We start from the raw sequence: 17,123 nt of genomic DNA, 5'->3' as shown, positions 1-17,123 counted from the left end.
AACCAAAACTCTGACTCCTAAAGTTCCCTGAAGCGGTGCGGGGTGGGGGAGCAGCGGGGGTTTGAGTATCACCCTGAGCATCCTTCCCTGGGGCCCTCAGAAATTTATCTGGTGGAGCCGGGTTTTGTGGGTTTCCCCTCTTCTGATGATGTAATAACTTCTCGGTAGTCACTCAGTCCTCACTCCCTCGCCAGCCCCGCAGAGAGCGGCTGCGTCCCAGGACAGGTGCTGGGTGGGAGCTGCCATGCCGGGACGGTGGGTGCAGTCAGAGCAGGAGCCCACCTCCCGGGGGGCTCCTCCCCAGGTGACTCCCCGGCTTTGGACGCCTGGTGTCCCCACAGTGATTATCACTCAAGAGGTGCGCAGCGGGGCTGGGAGGCCGCGCTTCTGAGGGGACCTGATAATGCGCCATGGCGGACCGTGAGGTTCACTTTCTGGCGCCTTCCACATCTCCACCTAGTGTGTGCTCAGAGTGCACATGGAGACGCCACAACCTGTCTTGGCAGTATTTCTGAAATGACCCTAAAATTAAATCCAAAACGACCCTAAAATTAAAAGTTCGTTTTAAAAAGGCACTGTAAAGAGTAAGGGAGAAACCCAGAGATGGGAGAAATATTTGACCTCCGGTATCTGATAAAGGACGCCCGTCCCAAATGAGGAAAGCACTTTGGCAAAAATGTGGAAACACAATGAAAGTAGGTCACCTGCTCATGTGCCCTAGCACCTCCCAGAACCAGCACAGGGGCAAAGGGTCTTGTTTTAAGGTCTTATGCCCTCAGTCCTCACTCACTCTGGGTCCCACCCCCAATCCTGACAGGGCCTAGTGCTTTTCTAACTGCCCTGTATCGTTGTCCCTCAGACCCACCTGACATTCCTTGAGTTTTCTGGGGCATTTCAGGAGAAGCCTCATTGGAGTGTAGCTCCAAGGTCAACCTCAGGTTCCTCACTTTAACTCAGGGAGGCCCTGGAAACTTTCTCTGCCAACCTGAGGCTCTTCATACCAAGTCTGCAGTGACTCTCAGATCAGAACGCTGGGAGGCCATGGGGTCAACACTCCTCTCTAACAAGAAAGGCAGGCTGTCGTGGGTTCCCTCTGTCCTGGAGTTCATTGTCTTCAACCCTCCCTCAGGATGTACACCTTGACAGAGGAAGCATCTGGCCTTACCTCCTTCTGTAGACCTGATTTTGCTACCCTTAGAGCCAGTCCCTGCCTCTGGAGTCCCACATGAAGGAAGTGGGTCCCTTCAACACTCTCTCAGAGTCTTCACCTTGAATGCAGGTGAAATCTATGCTCCTTCCTCAGCAACTAGAGGCTCTGCTCCTTATACTGAGTCCATAATCTCTCTGAGACCCAGACGGGGGAGTTCAGGTGCCATACAGCCTTCCCTGCACTCTAACAGCAGCAGGGTCCTCTCTGTTCCTGATTCCACTATCCTTGGTCCTCCCTCATGGTCCTCACCTTGACTTCAGTCAGTGTATAGCCCCACCTTTCTCGGGGGACCTGACTAGGCCAGCCTACACCCTGTGCTTACACCCAGATGCCCTGGAAAGGCAGCAGGGGCCATCTGTCCTCCCTCGAGATCCTCATCTGTTCTAGGCAGAGCTTGGGATCTTTTCCTCTGACCACCTGAATCTGCCTCTCACACTGAGGACCTCACTTCTCCAGACTACAGAGATTGATGTCAGTGGATCTCACACCCATCACCATGTCCTGTGGTCCCCCAGAACTGTCATTTGGTTTAGAACTGGATTCTTTGAATACAATGGGGAAAGTGTACTCTTTAGCCCTCTCTCCCGATGCCTTCATCTTGGCTCTTGACTCTTTCATTAAATGTTGGTTGGTAGGGCCTCCCTGGTGGCGCAACGGTTAAGTGCTGGGTTGCGAAGCTGTCCGCAGCCTCTGTAGCACCGGTTCGATCCCTGGCTGCCGGGTCAAGGTCCCACATGGTGTGCAGACCTCTCCTGCTGCCCGCTGCTCCTCTCAGCAGTGTACTTCATCACTCTGCCTGTTCTACTCTCCACTCTGACTCTGGTGAATTCTCTCACCCTCCCGTGCTTCTGACTGTACCCAGTGCTTGTATAAATAAATAAATAAATCTTTAAAAAAAAAATGTTGGTTGGTATAGGCCTCCTGTCACCTCTGCCCATTTGATCAGCTAAAACCCTATAATAATACTGTTTTCTATAATGGCTGTACCAATTTACATTCCCACTCACAGTGCACAAGAGGTCCCTTTTCTCCACATCCTCACCAGCCAACACTTTCGTCTCTTGTACTTTTGATGATAGCCCTTCCATCAGGTATGAGGTGCTCTCTCATTGTGATTTTCATCTGCATTTCCCTGATAATGATGGAAATTGAGCACCTTTTCACGTTGGCTTATATGTTTATTTAGTTCCTCTGCTTATTTCTAAATGTGATTTGAGAAGTATTGGTAATGTTGAATAGAGATTATCTGCAAAACCACCTGGTCCAGAGTGTTTCTTTGTTGGATGGTTTTATTACTGGTATTACCAATCTCCTTACTTGTTGTTGGTCTAGTTTCTAGAAACTTAACAATTTCTTATAATTGCTAGGTGTATAAACATTCATAATAGCCTTATATGATCCTTTGTATTTCTATGTTATCAATTGTAATATGTCTTCTCTCATTTCTGATTTTATTTATTTGAATATTTTTCTTAGTCTAGAAAAAGTTTTGTTCATTTTTATTTATTTTTTAAAACCTCTTCTTTTTTTTTAGATTTATTTATTTATTTATACAAGAACCGGGGTACAGACCAGATGTGCGGGAGGGTAAGAGGATTCACCAGAGACAGAGCGGGGAACAGAACAGGCAGACTGATGAAATACACTGCTGAGGGGAGCAGCGGGAGAGACAGGCGAGGTCTACTGCGCCATGTGGGATTCTCGCTGCCCGGCCGGGATCGAACTGATGCTGCAGAGGCCTGGATAACTTCACAGCGATGTGCTCAACCCCCTGTGCCACCAGGGAGGCCCTAAAACCTCTTCTTAGTGCTGTTGATCTTTCCTGTTTTTCGGCTATTTCATTTATTCTCTAACCTTTATTGTTTTCTTCCTTCTGCTACTGTTGGGTATAATTTGTTCTTTTTCTAGTTCTTTGAGGTGTAAAGTTAGGTTATTTCAGATTTTTCTTTTTTTCTTAATGTAGGTGTTTACCTCCACAAACATTCCTCTTAGAACTGCATTTACAACATCCCATATGTTCGAGTATGCTGTGCTTCCATTTTTGTTTATTTCAAGAATTTTAAAACTCATATTTCCTTTTGATTTCTTCTTTTACTTGTTGTTGGATAAGAACATTAAGTAACTATGCGTAATGGACAACTACAGGACCCAACACCCCAAACCAGAGGAATTCATATCCTTACCAAGTACACATGAAAGCTCTCCAGGATAGAAACTATGTAAGGTCACAAAACAAATGCCAATAACTTTAAAGAAATTGTAATTGCATGAAGTATTTTCTGTGTCTACAATGGAATGAAATAAGAAATCAGTAACAGATAAATTTTAGAAATTCATAAATTTGTTGAAATTAAAGATCATACTCTTAAACAATGAATAAATGAAAGAATTCATAAAAGAAATGATAAAACACTTCAAATAAATGAAAATTAAAATATATGTACACATGTGTACATGCAAGTATGCATAAACACAAGATTATTAATAACAAGGCTCACTTGTACTAGCCTGAATTGTTGATTGCAAAGTTTTAGAAATACATGGTAATGCCCCTATTTTGCTACTTCCCACAAACATATATACTGTTCACTTAACCAAACCCCACTGATTTATAAGTCATGCAAAGATGTATCTCTTCTGAGCTTATGGCTACACATATCTAAACTAAACTAGATACAACACCTTAGAGACTCTACCTGTGTCTGAACAGACTAAGTCAAACACAGAAAATAATTACCTCAAAATTTGAACATTCTTGCCACTTGGGGATAGGTGATTAGGTTTCCTTCTGAGGTACGGAAATCAGTCCTTTTATATGTGTGCTCATAAGGCTAAGCCATAGATTATAAGGCAGTCAGGACAACCGAATCAGTGATTACAAGATCCTCTCAAGAAAGAACTTGCTGCCCAACTTCAAAGAGTAGAATTAATCAATAGTCACAATTAGTTCTTTGCAGCCACTGTCACAATTTTCTAGGGGTGACCACTAGTCAATAACAGGCAGTGCAGTTGTGCTCAAAGCCACATCTCAGGGAGGTCATTGGCCAATGACTCAACAGGTTGGGAGTACAATGGCTTAAAATGGCCACAAAAATGATCCTTCTAACAGGCAATCTTTACTTCAGAGCTCATCATTGGACTAGTAGAGATTCTGTGATCTTTACCTAAAAGATGAGAGGGAGAAATTGGGAATTCTATTTTCAGGTTCTTTCTTCCACAAAATGTGAAGCAATATACTATTGGAAGGCAGGCTGTGATGAATTAACCATTACATTGTACACTGTAGGATACCTACAAAATAATTTAGAAAAGTGGATGTACAACAAGCCAACAACAAAGATAAAAATGGAATAGTAAAAAAATATTCAGTGCCAACCAATATGAGTAGAAAAAGAAGAAAAAGGGGAAAATTAATACATAGGACAAATAGAAAATTAATAGATAGATGGTAGTTTTTATTCCAGCGATTCAGTAATTTTGTTAAATATGAGGGATTTAACTGTTAAATATGAGGGATCTAACAATACCAGTTCAATGGCAGAAATTTTCAGATTGAGTGATAAAGCAGAAACAAACTAGACACTATACACAAGATACCTACATTAAATATGAAGAAATAGATATGGTAAAAATAAATGATTGAGAAAATATACATGCTAAGCCTGATTGAAAGGAAGCTATAGTGAATATACTGAAATCACACAAAGTAGTTTTTTGAGCAAAGGATTGTCAGAATTGGCCTTTCTATGAAGACAGTTTTATTATCTTAAGTAATTATTGCTCAGCTTTTCCAGCTATTCAGAGAAGTTATATCAATATAGTGATTCTTTGTTTTCCTGCCCACAGTTTGCTCTTAGTACCAAGGCAGTCATTTCTCCAGCTACTGAAAATCGATAGGTTATTGACTGAAGGATCGAGTAGGAGTCTGCCTCCAAGAAATGTCCCTTTTGGTAGGAAGCTAACTCAGTCTCTCCGCAGGGAAAACCTGCATCCAGGGATGTGTCAGTGAGGGGTACAGGCAAGGTTAACTTCCACTCTGGGCCACCCTAAAGGACCATCTCAGTTCTAGAACTCACTAAGGGAATGGCTGTAACAACCGCGGACAATTCTTCCTCTATTCCTAGAAAATAAAATAAATCCAAAGTAAATTTAAGGATGGCAATAATGAAGTTAAGATATCAATAACATTACAGAAATAGAGAAAATCAATGAAAATGAGAGTTCTTTCAAAAGATCAATGAAGTATTGATTTTTTAGCTGGACGGACAAATAAAATAAGAAAAATTACTAATAACGAATAAAAGGGGCGATATCACTATAGATGTTGTGGATAACAAAAGGAAGGGAATATTTTTAATAAATTTAGGCCTATAAATTCAAAACTTACATGAAATGGAAAAAAATTGACAGATACAAATTACTTAAAAAGAGAGAGAACCTGAATAGGCCTTTTTCTATTAAAGAAATTTGATTTGTATTTTAATTGTTCCCACAAAGAAAATCCCAGGTCCAGTTGGATTCAGTGGTAAATTCTACCCTTTTTTAAAAAGATTTATTTATTTATTTATTTATGCAAGAACCAGGGTACAGGCCAGATGCGTGGGAGGGTGAGATGATTCACCAGAGACAGAGTGGGGAGCAGAACAGGCAGACTGACTGCTGAGGGGAGCAGCAGGCACGACAGGAGAGGTCTGCCACACCATATGGGATCGTCGCCGGCTGGCCGGGCGGGATCAAATGAGCGCTGCAGAGGCTGCGGACAGCTTCACAGCACTGGGCTCAACTGCCTGCGCCACCAGGGGAGGCCCAAATTCTACCCTTTTAAGGAAACAATAATAGCAATTGTACACAAATGATTCCAGAAAGCTAAAGCTTAAAGAATTGATCAGAATTCATTCTATGAAACGAGCATTAATAATTCAAACACAGATAAAGAAATTAAAAGGAAATAAAACTACAGTAGAGACCAATATGCCCCAAGAACATAAATGTAAACATTCTAAATACAATATTCACAAATCAAATACATTGATATTTATATGCATATATACGTATATATACATAAAGAGAGAGTAAGTTATTAAGTGGGATTTCTACAATTAATGGTATCAACAAATGAAAGAAAAAATGAGTTTATATTCAATAATGATCCATGATGAAAACTCTGAGTAAACTAGAATCAGAAAAGAAATCCTTCAAGCTGATATAGGATGTACTAAGAAAAAGAAATAACCCTACAGTGAACATCATAAAATGGTGAAAACTGAATTTACCTCTAAGATTGGGAAAAGGCCATTTTCCAAACAACATTTAGAGCAGTCCAGACCAATGTGATAAACCAAAAAAGAAATGAAAGTATATAAGTAGGAAACGATTATCCGTGGCTCTCAAGTGGCTCTCCACCCAGTTGCTGAAAAGACAGTAATTCACCTCTAATATTTGTATATATGCAGGGAATCAGTTCTGTGTATCTGCATCTATGTGGCAGACTTTTCCTAGATGGTCCCTTCGTTCTACGAATACATCCCTACTGCACATCGGCCCACACTGTCCACATTAGCGCCACCTTGTAAGTCTCCCACTTCCGTCACTCTTGAAAAGTTATTTTGTCCCTTCCAGGCCCTCTCATTTCCATGTGAAGGGGAACAACAGCCTCTCATTCGTTTTATTTTTTTTTAAGGTTTTGTTTTAAGATTTATTTATTTATGCATACAAGAGCTGGGGCACAGGCCAGATGTGCGGGAGGGTGAGAGGAGTCACCAGAGACAGAGCGGGGAACAGAACAGGCAGACTGACCAAAATACACTGCTGAGGGGAGCAGCGGGCGAGACAGGAGAGGTCTGCTGCACCATGTGGGTCACCTCCCTGGCCGGCCAGGGATTGAACTCATGCTGCAGAGGCTTCGGATTGCTTCATAGTGCGGCGCTTAACAACTTGCGCCACCAGGGAGGCCCCCTGTCGTTCATTTTAAAAGAAAAAAGTCTTCTGGGGTTTCCATGGGGTTGCCTCACTCCATCAGTGAATTTGGGAGCAACAACATCTGACTATGGGGTCTCTATACTCAGCACCAGGTTGCATTTCCCTTTGCTTAGGTCATCACGTGTTTATCTGCAATGTGTTCTAGACTTTGGTGTCCAAGGCTGTCCATTTTGCCGATTTACATTTCATGATGTCTAATCCTACCTTATTTTTTTTAAAGATTTATTTATTTATTTATACAAGCACTGGGTACAGTCAGAAGCGCGGGAGGGTGAGAAAATTCACCAGAGCCAGACCGGGGAGCAGAGCAGGCAGAAGGACCGAAGTACACTGCTGAGGGGAGCAGCAGGCGCAGCACAGAAGAGGTCTGTCACGCCATGTGGGACCAGGGATCGAACTGGCGCTGCAGAGGCTGCAGGCAGCTTCACAGGCCAGCGCTCAACCGCTGTGCTGCCGGGGAGGCCCTCTTATCCTACTTTAAACTGCACTGTTTTCAGCTCAAGTTTCAGGCCGTTGTTGCTGGTACACGAAGTGTAATTTCCTTTTGCCTGTTGATCTTGACTCCTGAGATCTTGCTGATCTCACTTAATTTTAGGAGCATTTTCTGATGGGTAGAATTGTCTGAATAGACTCAAGGTGTGTGAATAAAGGCAGTTCTACTCCCTTTCCAATAGGGAGAACTTCCCCCCTCTGCTGCCCTGGGGAACCCATCAGTGCTAGACTGAAGATCCCTGCATTCAAACCCCAGCATCACTTGCAGCCTGCATGCCCTGCCTTGCCATGGGGCCCCTCTGCCAAGCCAGGCCGGACCCACAGCTGCTGGGCGGTCAGGAGCCCAGAGGCCAGCCACCTCCTGCAAGTGGCAGAGGGCTATTCACTGCGCAGACAGCCAGGGCGGATTTCGGGCTGGAGGGAGGGGGGCTGCTGGGGCAAGGAGGTGGGGGCACAGCGCTGGTGTGGTCCAGAGGTGACTGGTCTTCTCGGCGCCTAAAAGCAAGCTGTCGGCGGGGAACGAGGTGACGCAGAGACTCGACTGTGGCCACTTTACCCTGCGTTATGGAAGGTGAACATGGGTAAAGATAGGCCCCCTTGGGCATGGGGAAGGTGGGAAAGCAGAGGGGACCGCCCAGAAGGGTGTCTGCCAGGCCAGGCTGGCAGTGTGGCGTGTGACCCAGCAGAATTGACATGGGACATGAGGAGGGTGGCATGTCAGTTTGGAAGACTCTTGAGGGGTCGTCCCTGAAAGTCCCCTTTAAAGAGTCCCCCGAACCCCCCCCCCCCCCCGCTGTACCTCCCCACTGCGGGCCTGGCCAGCATCTCCCCTGCCCCATGACCTGGGGGATGGACCTTTATGAGGTCAGGGAGGGCCTTGCTGAGCAAACAAAGCCCAAGGGCGGAGCCCCTCACTGTCCAGGGCTGTACATAGAGAGGACGCCCAGGGGCCGGGGGGAGGCCCAGAGCAGACCCAGCGATGGCCAGAGCGAGCAGAGGGCCGCGCGCTCCCCGCGCTGCGAGGAAGCCCCGCCCGGGGCCGGCCAAGGCCCGGAGGAGGAGAAGGGCCCGCCGCCAGCCCCGCGCCGCACGCTCACCCAGGGGCAAGGCGAGCGGACCCACCCCACCCCAGCCCCAGCCCCGCGCGCCGCCTGCCCCTGCCCTGCCCGGCCCGACCCGGCCCTGCTCTGCCCTGTCCAACCCTGCCCGGTCCACCCTTGCCCGGTCCACCCCTGCCCTGCCCCGCCCCGCAGCGCGTCCCGGGGCTCACCCGTGGTCTCCGCAGGGCGCCGAGAAGACCGGGGTCCTGCAGACGCCCCTTCCCGGGGCCCCAAGCAGGAAGGCCCGGGAGGACGCCCCGGGCCCCTCCGCGAGAACCCAGGAGGCCAGGCCCGCGCCAAGGCCCAGGCCCGAGTCCCGGCGGGAGCCGGGCCCCGACTCCCACAGCGACTAGAAGGGCGCTGCGGCCCGGGAGCCCCGAGGGCCATGGCCACGCGCCCCCGGGCCCCTGTCGCTCCAGAGTCCGAGCCCCGAGCGAGCGCCCTGCCCCGCGCAGCTCTGGGGACGAGCACAATAAAGTACCCGCCGTGGCACCTGCGTGTCTGCCGTGGTCTGACCGGGGGAGGGAGGCCGGCGCGGGGTGCGGGGGCGGGAGGGAGGGGGCGTCCTGGGGCGCGCTGGAGGTCAGACCAGAAGGTCCACGGTGGCCCCGACGCTGAGATGAGGACCGCGTGAGGCCGGAGCACTGGAGACAAAGGCCCCTTGGAGGGCAGGCGGGGAACGCTGTGTGTCCCGGGGTGTGCAGGGGTGGGGGCCTCGCTGGGAGAGGCCGGGGCTGGCACGGCGCCCCCCGAGAGACACAGAGTCATGGCTCCTGCACGCTGACCTCACAGTGGCGCCTGCCACACCCACCCCACCCTGTCAGCCCTTGAGGGTCCCCACGAGCAGGGAACCTCACCTTGCGAGAGCCCGCGAGGGCTCTGGAACTCTCCGGGAGTGCTGCTCGCACTCCCAGCCCGAGCAGAGCGGGCCAGGCTCCTGCGAAGAAAGGGAGGAGCCGGCTCCCGCCTGGGCGGCTGTGGCTCAGCCCAGGGGAGGCCCGAGGGGGCGGCACCCGCACAGTCATTTACTGCCACCTGCAACTGGGAGACAGGCTAGACTGCCACGCAGGGGTAGCAAAGGGTGCACAGAGCCCCTCCGTGCCCTTGGCCCAGCTCTCCCTGAAGCGGCAAACATCGCGCCAACCCGAGGCGCCGCGGCACAACGGAGATGGGGCTCTGGGGCGGCCAAGGTCCAGACCATTCTACCCCACACAGAGAGCACACCGTGCCCGGTCACAGACCCATCTGCCCGCACCCACCCGCCCCACTCAGTCCTGGCCACCACTGGTCGGGTCCTCATTTGCACAAACTGGCCGTTTCCTGGAAGCTCTACAGGTGGACTCCTGTGGCATGTGCGCCTCGGGGCCGGGCTTCCTTTGCACATAACTGTCCGAGTCAGTCTCATCTAGGTCTTGCGTGTCTCAGAGGTCAACGGTTTAATGGCTCAGTTGTGCCGCAAACCGTGGCGGCGTCACTGAGCAATGGGCTTCTTAGAGTACCGAGAGGGGACACCGCGGCCCCCCCAAACTTGCACACTCTCAGCGGGCTCCGCCATGTGCTGCGGCCATGCAAAGCATTCTCCCAGAGGGACGGCGCTTCAGCAGCACAGAGCACACAGAGACAGGAGAGGGCAATACCTTCCGGGTGAAACACCCCGGCACCCATCCCCTCGGGGGCAAGTGCCCAGCCGAGCAGGGTTGGCCCAAAGCAGGGCCGCTGAGGTCGGAAAGCCGCCACACGTGCATGGTGCCTTCTGGCGGGACCCACAGGACGGGACAGAACGGGCCAGGCACGTCTGGGACAGAAGGAGCAGAGCCAAACCTGTCTACCTGGCGGACAGCAGGAGGGCGGTGACATCACCCCCGGGCGTGCACCGCAGCGCATGTGTGTATTTGAGGCTCAGCTCTTCAGCCACCATCACTGCGAGGCCATCAGGCGTCCAAAGTCGGGGCGTCTGCTGCTGAGGAGCCCCGGGGTGGGGGCTCCTGCTCCGACGGCGCCCACCGTCCCGGCAGCCCCACCCGCGCCGTCCTGGGAGCAGCCTCTGCGGGGGCGAGGGAGTGAGGACTGGGCTGCCGCCGCCCAGGGACCCACAGAACCCAGCTGCGCCCCATAACGGCTCTGAGGGGCCGGGGCGAGCGGTCTGAGGGATCACCCCCACCTGCTCAGAGGACTCGGGAGTCGGTCCTGGTCTGAGGGGCGCACGGTACTGTCGGCGAACGCAGTACCTGCCCCTGTGAGGATCGGAGGGAGGGTGGAAAGGGCCAGAGATGTGCCCCCATGAAACCTCCTGTGGGATCTGGACAGGGGGCAGGGTTAGCACCCAGATTACCCTAACATGGGCCTGCTGGTTGTCGTCCTGGGCGTGATCCTCCTGGATGGCGACTGCGCCTCTAAGGAGCACATGTGGGAAGCTCTGAGTGTGATGAGGGTGTGTGTGGGGAGAGAGAACTTCATCTTCGGGGAGCCCAAGGAGCTCCTCAACAAAATGTGGGTGCAGGAGCAGTACCAGGAGTACCAAGAGGTGCACGGCAGTGATCCTACCCGCTACGATTTCCTGCGGGCCCTAGGGCTCACGCCACCAAGAGATGGAAGTCCTGGCACGGTTCCTCAAGATCAATACCTTAAATTCCAGTTCCTTCCTCTGCCTCAAGAGGCTGTGAGAAAAAAAAAAAAGAAAAGAAAGAAAGAAAGAAAGAAAGAAAGAAAGAAAGAAAGAAAGAAAGAAAGAAAGAAAGAAGAAAGAAAGAAAGAAAGAAAGAAAGAAAGAAAGAAAGAAAGAAAGAAAGAAAGAAAGAAAAGAGGCTGTGAGCAAGGAGCAGGAGGAGGCCTGAGCCAGGGGGGCAGAGGGAGCCAGGGATCTATGGGGGCCAGGGAGAGTTGGGGCACACGGTGCACAGATCCTCGCGTTCCCCCCCTCTGTGGTGACAGGAAATGGATGTCTGTTTTCTTTAGGAATTTTTCAGCTGTTGTTCCTTGGAGGAAGGTTTATTAGCTTCAGCGTCTCTGCTGTGAACGACCCTGATCACACGAGCTTGTGCTCCCCCGGTCCGAGAGGACGCGCGTGACTGTTAGTTGGATGATGTTGTGGTGATTTCACTGGAGCAGGGAGCCGTGGGAGTGGGGCGCGCCTTGGCGGTGAAATGGTGGCATCGGAAGTTAGACAAGGAGACACCAAACATGTGGTTTGTACCCCTTCCCCGCTTACTCTGTAAGTGGGAGCACCAAGCACCCCCCACGTGCAGGGCCCTGGCTGGCCGGGGAGGGACGTGGGAGCAGATGTGGCAGAGTTGAGCAGAGCCCTGAGCGCAGGCTCGAGTGGGCCTCACAGGATATTGGATGAACAGTGGATGAACAGATGCAGGAACATAATAAAGATAGGAAAACCTGAAATTTCCCCAAACAGAATTAACCCTTTAAACAAATACCATAACTTAGGTAAAATATGAGGGCCTCAATAGTAGACAAATGCAAGTAGCTGTATAATCGGGGAGACTAGACATGGAATAGTGGAAAACAGTGGTGAGCAGCAAAGAAGAAAACGGAATCAAAGAGTAACGTGACTCTCTAGGAGGATTCAAGATGGTGCAGCTTCTGTTACCTGAATGGAAGACAAAAACAAAAACTGGAAAATCTTCAAACACGGAGATTAAGCAACATGCTAGCCAGCAAGCATTGGGAGGAAGGGGATTTGAAGCAGAAATTAATAAAGAAGTAGAGACTAATGAAAGCAAAGACACAAAGGTATCAGTACTTGTGGGATGGGCAAAAGTGTTTTAAGAGGGACGTTAATTATGGGCCTCCCCAGGGTCGCAGCAGGTTGAGTGCAGCACTATGAAGCTGTCCGCAGCCTCTGCAGTGCGGCAGACCTCTCCTGTCTCACCCACTGCTCCCCTCAGCAGTGGATTTCGGGCGTCTGTGTATTCTGCTGCCCGCTCTGTCTCTGGTGAATCCTCTCACCCTCCTGCGCCTCTGGCCTGTATCTCAGCTCTTGTATAAATAAATAAATCTTAAAAAAAGAGAGACGTTAATTATATTTAGAAGCAAAATATCCCAAATTAATTATCCAATGTTACACCTAAAAAAAAAGAAAAGTCGAAAAAGAAGAATCACCAAAACCTAAAGTTAGTAGAAGGGGAAAAAAAAAAAAAACAGAAAAATTAGGCCCCAGGGAGGCAAGGAAGTAGGAAAAAGCTCACAGGCTCCTGAATATGTCCAAAGGGCACAGCAGCCCGAGTGTCCCATCCCACTGTAATTAGCCAGGGCTGGGAGGGCATGCTGGTCCTCACGCGGTCACAGGATCCCAGAGAGACTGGACACTGTGACAAAGCGATCTACCCGTGTCACACATGTGTGGGGCCACCTCACAGAAGTGCTGCTTCCCTTACCTGTCCTGAGTGCTGTTTGCACAGAGTCTGGCCAGCATCCCCTTCTGTTCCAGGGGCCAGTGTGGGGAAAGCATTTTGTGATGAGCTTTCAGAAGCTGGACTAGAAAGACCGGCCTGAAAAGTGGCTGCTTCAGCGTCTCCCCTGAGAATGAGTCCCCATGTCAGTTTTCCCAGGGAAGAGTCCCTGCCTCCCCACACGGACCTCTGCCCCCTTGCGAGGGCTGCTCCCTCTGCCCAGAACCCCCGTTTTCTGGGATCCTTTTAGATTGAACTCGACGGTTCTCACATCCCCGTGGTTTATTCCACACTGCATTGGATTTTGCTTATTTAAAATACAATAGGGCCTCCCCGGTGGCGCAGCGGTTGAGTGCTGGGTTGCAAAGCTGCCCGCAGCCTCTGCAGCACCAGTTCGATCCCAGGCTGCTCCCCGGACACCGCAGGAGGGTCCCCCATGGCGCGCAGACCTCTCCTGCCGCCCGCTGCTCCCCTCAGCAGTGTACTTAGGTCCTTCTAACTGCTCTGCTCCCCGCTCTGGCTCTGGAGAATTCTCTCACCCTCCCGCGCTTCTGACTGTACCCAGTGCTTGTATAAATAATAAATAAATAAATCTAAAAAATAAAAATAAATAAGTAAAATACAATATCCTGTACAGTGCACTGTGCTCTGCAGTGCCACGGCAGACGTGCTGGAAACGTGCTGGATGAAGGCAATGGAAGAGTGAAGGTCATGGACTGGCCCAGCTGGAAAGCTGTGTTAGAAGGCATGGGGAGGAAAAGGCGTCTGACTAGCCAGGGCAGAGTGTCCCAGAGGAAGTCCACAGTCAGCGTGGGTGCAGTCAGGGCAAAAGGCGTGCAATGAGTGACACTCAGCACCCAGAGCAGGGCCAGGCTAGGGGGAGAGGGGAGTTGCTTAGGCAGCTGATGGCACCTCTGGCGCATGTGTTCTCTCCTGTCTGCCCCGTAGGTCTGGCCATATGAACTTGATCTGGGTGTTGCAGGAACATCTTACAGGAGAAGGGAAACCCTGGAAGCTCCCTGTCCACCCAGGAAGACTACCTGGAGGCCCTGGTGGCAGGAGAGGTCGATAGGATAAGAGGACACCCAGCCCCAGGCTCCCTACTCTGCCTGCCAACAGGAAATAGCTACTGCTCCCTTCAGGGGAAAGCTTGCTCCGGGAGGGATGCGGCTGGTGCCTGGCTCCCAGAGCCACCCTCCGTGACAAGACGGCCAGTGGGGCTTGGGGCCTGCGTGCCCTCTTATCTCTTAGCAGTCATACTGGGCAAAATCTGAGAAAGTGTCCCCGGAAGGGGTGACTCCTCAGTCCCTGCCATTGCCCCCCTACTCCCATGTCTCCTCCCTAAGTCCCTCAAGACCCCAAATCCAGCCCTGTATTCTACTGAACCCTGGTCTAGACCCCACCCAGCTTCTGAGAGAGCTCAGGAACAGAAAGATGTGCACAAGCCATAACAAAGTTGCCAGAAACAAAGAGCCCTCTTTGAAGCGGGGAGATTGCATTTGGCAATAGGACTAAACCCAGGAAACTCTAGTGATTCCCTCATTGATGGCATTTGGGGTGTGGACTTTTGGGAACTTGGGGTGGAGAATTTCAGGTGGACAGAGGGCCAGCCTCGGAGCTGGCACTTCATACTTCTGGGTGAAGGATTTGTCAAGCTGATACCCCAGGAACTCTGTGGGAGGTTCCCTAACCTTGCCCAGGACTGCGCTCCAGCTGTCCCTTCCTCACCTTGGAGCACCGGGGAAGCTGGTCTAGCTCTTCTCATTCCAAGCTCTCTCCACTCTGCTGCTGCAGCCCAAGGGAGGCACCCTGGTCGTATGGGGAGCTGGGTCGAAGCCTCTTTCTTCCCCAGATGCAGGTTCTGTGTCACTCAAGTGTCTGAATGCACCAGGGCCCTACCTGCTCTTCAGAAGCCTGCCCTCCACCCCATCAAGCCAGAGCAAAAGTGAAAGTGGAATTGGAAAAGCTACCAACTTATCAGAAAGGTGGCACAAATCCTAGGGTGCCTTTATGGCCACTCTCCAGGTGTACATCAATGCTTCTGGAGCGCTGAAACGTGTCTACTCCAGAGTCACGTGCGTGTGCTTGCCCGCTTATTTGGGGATCGTGTTTACTCAATGCAGAGCCACTTCATGCCCATGTGTGAAAATGTTGGGAGCCTCTAATAAGATGGCCCTGAAATTCATTGGTAAGTCAAAGCCAAAGTTTGCTAGAGATGATGAAGGTGCCACCTTGCGAATGACTCAGGGTCTTTCCCCAACGTATGGGTCACTCACTGGTCTGTCCACACAGGCCAGTGGAGCTTAGGGCCTCTTCTCAGGATGGGGCACCGAAGGAGGGGGTCTCAGGTGGGCAAGTGATTGCCAGCAGGGTCTTTATTCTTGCTAGAGAGAGGGCGAGACGGACACCTGCAGATTCTGACTCTCATTTCCCTTAGAGCACCAGTGGGGCACAGGGCTGAGCCTACAATGAAGCTGAGGTGATCCAGGTATATCCAGTTCCCCAAGAGTGGGGATGCGGGGCCCCTGGGTTAGTGCCATTCTTCCTATTTGTCTTCATGGACAGACCCATGTGCTTCCCTGGGGCCAGCCAGCTCACCATCTGGCTTATTAGGGTCATGTTCCCTGGGCGAGGCAGCCCTACAGCTTGCTTATCTCTGGGGGGGCTGTGGATCTGCAGAACAGGTGTTTAGCTCTGGGATTTGCTAGGGTTTCATCAAATCAGTGCCTGCCATGAGGCTCTGGACTCTGCGCTGCCCACTGGGTCTCTGTCTGTGAAGCTCTTGAGAGAGCAACAGTGCTTGCAGTTTAAGTGTCTTTATTGACAGTCTCACTCAACGCCTATTTGGGGTGAGGCTGCCTGGAATTAAGAGGACGCTGACCAGTCTGGCTCCTGGAAGTATTTCTTTTTTGCAAACTCCAGCCAGACCCAAAGTTGCGTGTTTGCTCCTACACCCTTAGTAGCTGGATGGCTCAGGGCATGTCATACACCCTTCTCTGCCTCAGCTTCCTCTCCTGGGTTTAAATGCTCACCAGGCAGCACCTCCTTAGGGTTAGAGAGTTGACTCCACCTGAAGAGTTGAAGCAAAAGGTCTGAGACAGGGTCCTGGTGCTCTAATGCTGACAAACTTGATTTGGGTTACTCATCCTGCAAACCAACCCATTTAATAATAGCCATTCCCCAGTGGGGTTGGAAAGCCTAATTAGCACTTGTGAAATGTTTTTAGGTTCTCAGAAGAAAGGTGATACATCATGGCAAAGACTGACTGTCATACTTGTGATCTTCTCAAGCACCCCCCAGGGTTAAATCTCATAAAATTGCCATTGGTAGAACTCTGCTATTATAACAAAGTATGACTAGTATCCATAATGATACTGGACAAATGTGTAAGGTATTGCTGTGCTCATGGAGAACTCTTAAATCAGCCAGAAGTGAAGAAGGTAGACTGGGTCACCTGCTGTGAGCTTGCCCAGCTCTTCATTTGCAAAGTAAAAGGATTCCTTGAGAAGGAGCTGAAAGAATACAGAGCAACAGCATTCTTTGAGCATCCCGCTGCCAGTTAGTGTGTTATGCACACTAACTCACTGAATCTTTCCAAGGAGTTTAGGAAGTGTGTTTGTTGTCTCCATTTTGCAGAGGAGACGCAAAGATGTTGACTTGCCCAAGGAAGATAACTTCGGAGGTCACAAGCAGGATGGCCTGGCGTCGGGGAAGGAGCCAGAGTTAGGCGGTCATGAAATCCAGCAGAGCCAAGGGGTCTCTGAAGTAGGTTAGCAAAGTGGGAAAGACGCCCAGATTTCCAGTCTCAGCACACCCCCTTCCCCTAAAGGGCCTGCTGCCAACAACAGAGGCAACCGAGGGAGGAAAGGCAATTGGTGGAGAGCAGGCTGATTTTGAGACGGCCAGCGTATCTGCACGTGCTGGCCTGCGACTTGGGAG

Source organism: Talpa occidentalis, unplaced genomic scaffold, assembly GCF_014898055.3.
Source record: "Talpa occidentalis isolate TD23 unplaced genomic scaffold, MPIMG_talOcc4v2.1 talOcc4.15, whole genome shotgun sequence".
In the NCBI taxonomy this organism is placed as follows: domain Eukaryota; kingdom Metazoa; phylum Chordata; class Mammalia; order Eulipotyphla; family Talpidae; genus Talpa; species Talpa occidentalis.
Note: the sequence above shows the minus strand (reverse complement) of the source record.